Raw genomic sequence first — 8366 nt, forward strand, 5'->3', positions numbered from 1 at the left:
CTAATTGACGTGATTTCCGGCGACGTCGACACACACTTTGTGTGGGACGAACACAGTCACTGTTAGAGAAAGTAGCACTGGACGAGGCGGAATTAACTACATGAATGTCCATGGGTGAAGGTCCACGAGCCTGAGTGTCCTTGGTTCGATTCCGGCGCGAAGCAAAGGGCCTGGAATGATTAAGATTGTCTGATCTGAGCTTTTTCTGGCAAACACTTTGAACATGTCCTTTCTTATTACAGAAAAAGCAAATAGCTTGGCGTGACAGGCAATTTGCACGCGAATGTCTAGTAGCACACCGCGGGCATGATTTCACTGCATTTGTGTGCTGGCGCAGCACACCTGGTTTAGAGCGTGGCGGCAGCTGCGTTGGTGTGCGCGAGGGCAGTTGACCGGGCCGCGCAGCGCGCCCGGCAGGCTGGTCAATGTTACACACGGCTGGCGAAGTTGCAAATGAGTCCTGAGCACAGTTAAGTGTGTCTTGCCTATCCAATATGTCTATCACTTGTTGAAGGGAGGGATTAACTAGTTTCAAAATTTGCTCCCGTATGCGAACATCAGAAACGTTCTGTGCTATTGCATCACGCACCATAGTATCTGAATAAGGAAGGCCACAGTCACATTCAAACGCACAATCTCTAGTAAGGCCTTGCAAAGTTGCAACCCACTCCCGATTAGTTTGACCGGCCGTACGTTTCGTACGAAAGAACGTATACCTCTTTGCAACTACATTAACTGTTTCTTTGAAATAGGCGTCCATTGCCGACAAAATTTCTTCGTAGGACAGAGTTGCTACGTCGCGTCGGGGAAACAATTTCACTATCACTCGGTACGTTTGCACCCCTACACACGACAATAAATGAGGCTGCCGCTCGTTACCTTGAATTCTGTAGGCGGCGAGATGAAATCCAAACTGGCGTGACCACTCGGTCCAGGATTCGTGCGCCGGGTCGTAGTGCCTAAAAGGCGGTGCAACTGTGAGTTGTGGCTGCGGTAGCGGTGAAGTGGCGGCGGCCGCTTCGGTTTGAATGGCACGTTGACCCTGGACGAGCTGTCCAAGGGCATCCAATAACGCCTGCGTCTGCTGATTCTGCAAGCGATAAAATTCGGACAGTACATCTGGAGATTGTGGCGAAGCCATGACACAAATAAATGTAAGCAATTAGAAAGAACAAGACCCTTTCCATTAAATCGTCGCCAATGATGTGTTGGTAAATGTGCCAACACCTTGTGATGCTAGAGGCGGCCTAAATGCACACAATCTAACGCAGACGGGCGTGAATTCTGGAACAGGATAAGTAGTGAATTCTAATAAGAAAAGTATGCAGCTCCTCGAATACTTATCTTTTATTCTTGTTGTTTACAGCTTTCTTGATGAGTCATTTAATACGATAACTATCAACTATGTAAGGCTAATGGCGCCTTGCTAGGTCGTAGCCATGGTCTTAGCTGAAGGCTATTCTAACTGTCTCTCGGCAAATGAGAGAAAGGCTTCGTCAGTGTAGTCGCTAGCAAAGTCGTCGTACAACTGGGGCGAGTGCTATTCCGTATCTCGAGACCTGCCTTGTGGAGGCGCTCGGTCTGCGATCTCACAGTGGCGACACGCGGGTCCGACATGTACTAAATGGACCGCGGCCGATTTAAGCTACCACCTAGCAAGTGTGGTGTCTGGCGGTGACACCACAGGACACGTGTCCGGAAACGCTTAATTTCCATCTTAGAGCTCATTTTAGTTTCGTCAGTATGTACCGACAGTTGGCCCAATTGAAGGAAGGTAATGTTGACTTCGGTGCTTGTGTTGACATGCGACTGATTGCTCTACAGTACGAGCATCAAGCACATCAGTACGTAGCATCAACAGGTTAGTGGTCATCACCAACGTGGTTTGCTGTCAGTGCAATGTTTACAAATGCGGAGTTGGCAGATGCCCATTTGATGTATGGATTAGCACGTGGCGCGGTACGTTTGTATCGAGACAGATTTCCAGAATGAAGGTGTCCCGACAGGAAAACGTTCGAAGCAATTGATCGGCGTCTTAGGGAGCACGGAACATTCCAGCCTATGACTCGCGACTGGGCAAGACCTAGAACGACGAGGACACCTGCAATGGACGAGGCAATTCTTCGTGCAGTTGACGATAACCCTAATGTCAGCGTCAGAGAAGTTGCTGCTGTACAAGGTAACGTTGACCACGTCACTGTATGGAGAGTGCTACGGGAGAACCAGTTGTATCCGTACCATGTATAGCGTGTGCAGGCACTGTCAGCAGCTGATTGGCCTCCACGAGTACACTTCTGCGAATGGCTCATCCAACAATGTGTCAATCCTCATTCAGTGCAAATGTTCTCTTTACAGATGAGGCTTCATTCCAAGGTGATCAAATTGTAAATTTTCACAATCAACATGTGTGGGTTGACGAGAATCCGCACGCAATTGTGCAATCACGTCATCAACACAGATTTTCTGTGAACGTTTGGGTAGGCATTGTTGGTGATGTCTCGATTGGGCCCCATGTTCTTCCACCTACGCTCGATGGAGCACGTTATCATGATTTCATACGGGATACTCTACCTGTGCTGCTAGAACATGTGCCTTTACAAGTACGACACAACATGTGGTTCATGCACGATGGAGCTCCTGCACATTTCAGTCGAAGTGTTCGTGCGCTTCTCAACAACAGATTCGGTGACCGATGGATTGGTAGAGGCGGACCAATTCCATGGCCTCCACGCTCTCCTGACCTCAACCCTCTTGACTTTCATTTATGGGGGCATTTGAAAGCTCTTGTCTACGCAACCTCGGTACCAAATGTAGAGACTCTTCGTGCTCGTATTGTGGACGGCTGTGATACAATACGCCATTCTCCAGGGCTACATCAGCGCATCAGGGATTCCATGCGATGGAGGGTGCATGCATGTATCCTCGATAACGGAAGACATTTTGAACATTTCCAGTAACAAAGTCTTTGAAGTCACCCTGGTACTGTTACTGTGTGTTTCCATTCCATGATTAATGTGATTTGAAGAGAAGTAATAAAATGAGCTCTAACAAGGAAAGTAAGCGTTTCCGGACACATGTCCACGTAACATATTTTCTTTCTTTGTGTGTGAGGAATGTTTCCTGAAAGTTTGGCCGTACCTTTTTGTAACACCCTGTATAGTCTTGCCAACCACAGGGCTGTATCACGCCTGTTTGCATATCTCCGTGTATGAATACGCATGTCTATACCAGTTTCCTCGGCGCTTCAGTGTGAATGAGACGCGGTGCTGGTGTGGTGTCGGCAGCGGTGCGGCCGGCGGGCGCTGGCCTCGCTGGCGGCTGTCTCCGTGTGCCTGTGCTGCCTGGTGGCGGCGCGGCTCGCCGTGGCCGGCAGCGCGGGCCGCGCAGCCTTCTCCAGGGCGGACAACCCGGCGCGCGGCGCGCCGCGGCTGCTGACGCGCTGCCTCACGCTGGGCTACGCGCCCGCCTTCTGCTGGCTGCGGCTGCTGCTGGCGCCGCACGCGCTCTGCTTCGACTGGGGCATGTCGGCGCTGCCGCTGCTCCACTCGCCGCTGGAGCCGCGGGCCGCTGCCGCCGCCGCCTTCTACGCGGCGCTCGCCTGCGCTCTGCGCGCCGCCCTCTGCCGGCCGCCCGCACAGCAGGTGAGTCGCTGTGTCATTGAAACTTCCTGGCAGAATAAAACTTTGTGCCGGACCGAGACTCGAACTCGGGACCTTTGCCTTTCGCGGGCAAGTGCTCTACCAACTGAGCTACCCGAGCAGAACTAGTTATGCGAGGTTCGCAGGAGAGCTTCTGTAAAGTTTGGAAGGTAGGAGATGAGGTACTGGCAGAAGTAAACCTGTGAGGACGGGGCGTGAGTCGTGCTTGGGTAGCTCAGTTGACCCCGTTAGCGCATGTGCGCACGTTCATCGTGGAACACAGTGACGTTCGAGAGCGTTTACCGACGACCCGACAGTCGACATCGAAGGACGTGTATCATCTGCTTCTTCGACAGATCGCCCGGAATAGGGTGGAACGGAAACATCCAGCCGTTAATTGACACGTGGTGTGGCGGACGGTACACCACCCCCACCTCCCTACAACAGCCAGATCAACATGGTACATTGCAGTGAACCGAAAATACCCTACGAATGATAAAAAGTACGCAATACATTTGGCGGATTCGCCCATGTGTCAGCAATGCGGCGTGCTGGATACGGACGAGCATCGGCTGGTCTGCGGCGAGGCATTGGCTGTCTGGACTCTCGCAAGGAAGATAATAACGTTCATGCGGCGCACTATCTATACAGCAGTCTCTTCTCACATAGTATTTTTTCCAGAGGAATCGTATTTTCCGCGTCATAAGACGAACGCAGTGGCGTGGATAGTATTGGAACAAGGCCATTACCATTCCATTGCTGGTACCATTCCAAAGTACCGTTATCCGTGATGGCGGCCATGACGTCAGAGACACCCCTCCCCCCCCCCCCCCCCCCCCGCCGACATATACGCCGCGCTAGGCATAGCCTTTCGTAAATGTTTTCATAACACCGCCACCATTCCAAAGCACCATTATTCAACAACAACAAGGTCGAACGCAGTGTATCCACCACGTGGTGCGTGTCTAGTCCCCATTGCCGCCACCAGAGTGCTCTGTCATCACGTCAGCTGATGACGTTTTGGTGTGGTGTAAATGGCTGCAATCAATACGATTCCTTAATTGAGTCACATGTTCGACTTCTACCAATAGGATTCAACTATCCTATGACGTCGTTGTAGGAGATATATAGGTTAAGTTCCGGGACCTCAGCCTTGGTCACTCAGTCAGCGGGAGACTAAGAAGAACAATCATGAAGCACCAGTCGACCTCCAGCGCAGTCACTCAGAACAGGATCAAACGGAAAAGTAAGTATCATATTTCACATTATTCTATCTCGTTCATTATCCTTATTATTCTTCAATGTTTTCACTTATTCGCTAATATCTAATCCTTTCTCGTCTTTTTTCAACAGAGTCAAGCGCCACCATGCTTAGCTCCGAAGATGCGTCCGGACCTGCATCATCATTAGCTTCGTCAACCATCTCATCCTGACCTACACCAGCGGCAGCCGGCTCACCTGATCCAGTAGCGACCACATGGGATCCTGTAGCCCACCTAGCTCACATGTTGGAGCAGGACAAAGAGTTGCTGCTCTCCGTCCCACACAGCAACTTGTGTGATGAAGACACTCGATCTGCTCACCACACAACGACTTCAACCACTGGTGGTGTTAAAGATCAACTAAATTGAGGTCAGTACTGGATGCCGACATATAACTCATCTCAGTCGAACACTCCCGTGATAGTGCAACCACCAAGTTTAGAGGAGGAGGAGGAGATTAGTGTTTAATGTCCCATCGACAACGAGGTCATTAGAGACGGAGCACAAGCTCGGGTTAGGGAAGGATGGGGACGGAAATCGGCCGTGCCCTTTCAAAGGAACCATCCTCACATTTGCCTGAAGTGATATAGGGAAATCACGGAAAACCTAAATCAAGATGGCCGGACGCGGGATTGAACCGTCGTCCTTCCGAATGCGAGTCCAGTGTGCTAACCACTGCGCCACCTCGCTCGCTCCGAGTTTAGATACTGTAGATAAAAAGAATACGTCTAGTGCGGCTACGCTATTCACCACGACATATAATTTAACCCCCATTGGCTCCAAACGTGTGAACATTGCTATAGACGTCCATCATGTCTGGGGAATCCAAGCTATAATGGAGACTGAAAATATTTCCAAAAGTGTTAAAGTGCGGATTTCCGAGTTCGACTGGGCCGGGATGTGCCGTGCAGAGCGCTACATCAATCAACAAATGAGCACCGAATACGATCCAACTCATTCCCCACCAGACATTCGTCTTGCAGATGTTACACTTTCTATTACTACTGTATATGATGACTGCGCCTTATGCGTTAAATCAGGTGTCGACAGCGTCTATCTAAGACATCCGTCAGTTATTAAATTATTCAACCTAGACTCCTCCATAGGGTTTGCTCTCGAGAGGCTGAATCGTTGGGTCCCTAGCATAGAGGCAGCATATAGTGATGTTCGAAACTCTCTACGTGTTAATAATATACATATTGACGATTTTGAGCAGCATCTTCATTCGCATATGACCATTAAATCTACAGACTTCCAATTGAAATGCGTGTGTCAAAAACCAGAGTACTCAGAGTCACCTATTGGACTGCGTGAGATATGTGCAGAATTTATTGCCAACCAAAAAGAATTATTTGGTATATATTGTACAGGTTCTAAGAAGAAACGTACAGATTATGATGATAGTCCAGAAATAGTACATCCATTTTTAAATAAATAATTTATATCTAATCTTAACTCCTGTTTGTCTTTTGTTTCATACCACCACTCCCATTATAATCAAATTATTCCAATGATTTCTTTTTAATTCTACTCAAATTATAATCATCTTACTCTTCATACTTGTTTTCTTCGTGTAGACAGTATAGCTCAATCGGTTAAGTGATCGAAGCATACTGGCTACACACAAATATTATTATTATTATCCTCCCAGTTATATTTTCTAAATATGTCAAGTACTTGTTTGTACATGGCTCATTTACTATCATGGCTGGCTGGGTGAAACACCCTCGCCACAAGGACTTTGTTGTCAGTGATTGGTCATGTGAAGATTCAAGTGAAGAGCAGAAGAAGAAGAAGAACAAGAAAAACGGAATTCTCCTTCCCGATAATATAAGAGCAATTATTGTAGGCCCATCCAACTGCGGCAAGACTAATGTCCTCATGACTCTGCTAACGCATGTACACGGGGTCCGATTTGAACACGTCTGTCTATTCTCAAAAACACTCTTTCAACCCAAGTATCAGCTATTGCATGAGATATTTCGAAGTGTAGATGGTGTTACATACACGACGTTCAGTGAAAGCTGTGATATCCCCCCACCTGAAGAAGCAAAACCAAACAAAATATTCATATTTGACGATGTTGCAGTAGAAAACCAAGACCAAATTCGAAAATATTTCTCTTTCGGTCGCCATATGGGTGCTGACGTATTTTATCTAAGTCAAAAATATTCCTGAATCCCCAAACAACTTGTTAGGGATAACGCAAACCTCATTATAGCCTTCAAGCAAGACAATCTTAATTTAAGACACATTTACCAAGCACATGTGGGAACGGATATGCCGTTCAATGATTTCTTAAAGATATGTGCAGACTGCTGGAACCATTCACAGTATGGGTTTCTCGTTATTGATAAAACAAGAAAACTAAATGATGGTAGGTACAGACGAAACTTTCAAGAATTTTTGCATATATAATAAGGTAATAGACGTCAGCACATCAGTCTACGCCATACCATGGACAAATTCGCGCGTGTGTCCACCTCTCAGCCTGAGATGATCGGTGTACACAGACAGAACATTCGCTTGTACTTGGATGCGAAAATTCAGGCTATGGCTCATAAAGTTGCAAGTATGCGCAGGGAACTTGAGACCTATTACCAAACCCTTCTGAGAATGGTGAATGCGTTAAATGACTTAACTGAAAAGGTCGATGGTATTCAGGGAAAAATAGATGTAGACCTGATTGTTGTCGATAAGGGCGATCACGATCACACTAAGAAGCTGAAGAAAATGAATGCATATATAAAGCCCCACGTCGCAGAGATGTCTGATTAGTATACGCTGAGATGTCGACGACCAAGCAGAAAGTCATTCAAGCGCGTAAAGCTGTCCGAGAGAAATTACGGCTGCTGAGGTTAGGGCATATTGATCGTCAGCAAACACTAAGAGAGACCTTTAAGCCTGTTACTGAGTCTCTCCGACAGCTCTCACCACAAACAAGAACGCGCCAAAAAGACAGTCTTACCATTTATGAATTCATTATTAGTCACGCTCCAGGTCAGATAGACAGAACATTCGGCGTTAGCCCGAGAAGACCGTACATGTTGGGCGCGCATCCCATAACTGTAACAGAAGACAAAATACAAATAGGTGATGGACAGTTTGACCCAACACCAGGCTTAATGAACCTTATTTTCTTAAGACCAACCAAAAAAACCTATAAATTATTCAGTTAGTGATAAGGACACGTACCGTCAAATACTACACATGACTGGTGTACACAAGATCACCAAAAGCCTAACCAACAGGAAGTATAAAACCATTATAAAACCAATACTTGAAGACCAAAACAGCAACAAAGGTGCCAACAGCGGAGATGGTATTGACATTGGTCTTAAAGCAGTGAACAATCGACTCCCTCAGTATATATATTACGACGACCGCAACGAACTAATAGATCGACTACGTCTGCTCATGGCATCAGCTGCTGCAGGTAATACAACTCATTCGAATGAAGTTGTCT

At 47.4% G+C, this 8366-nt stretch overlaps 1 non-coding gene across 1 annotated transcript; it reads right to left on the bottom strand.

The window, feature by feature from the left end:
- Window positions 1-3685: 3685 nt before the first annotated feature.
- Window positions 3686-3760, bottom strand: Trnas-cga (transfer RNA serine (anticodon CGA)). Its single transcript has one exon. It is a non-coding gene; the product is annotated as a tRNA-Ser (tRNA).
- Window positions 3761-8366: the final 4606 nt, after the last annotated feature.

This window comes from Schistocerca serialis, chromosome 9, assembly GCF_023864345.2.
Source record: "Schistocerca serialis cubense isolate TAMUIC-IGC-003099 chromosome 9, iqSchSeri2.2, whole genome shotgun sequence".
Taxonomy (NCBI): Eukaryota; Metazoa; Arthropoda; class Insecta; order Orthoptera; family Acrididae; genus Schistocerca; species Schistocerca serialis.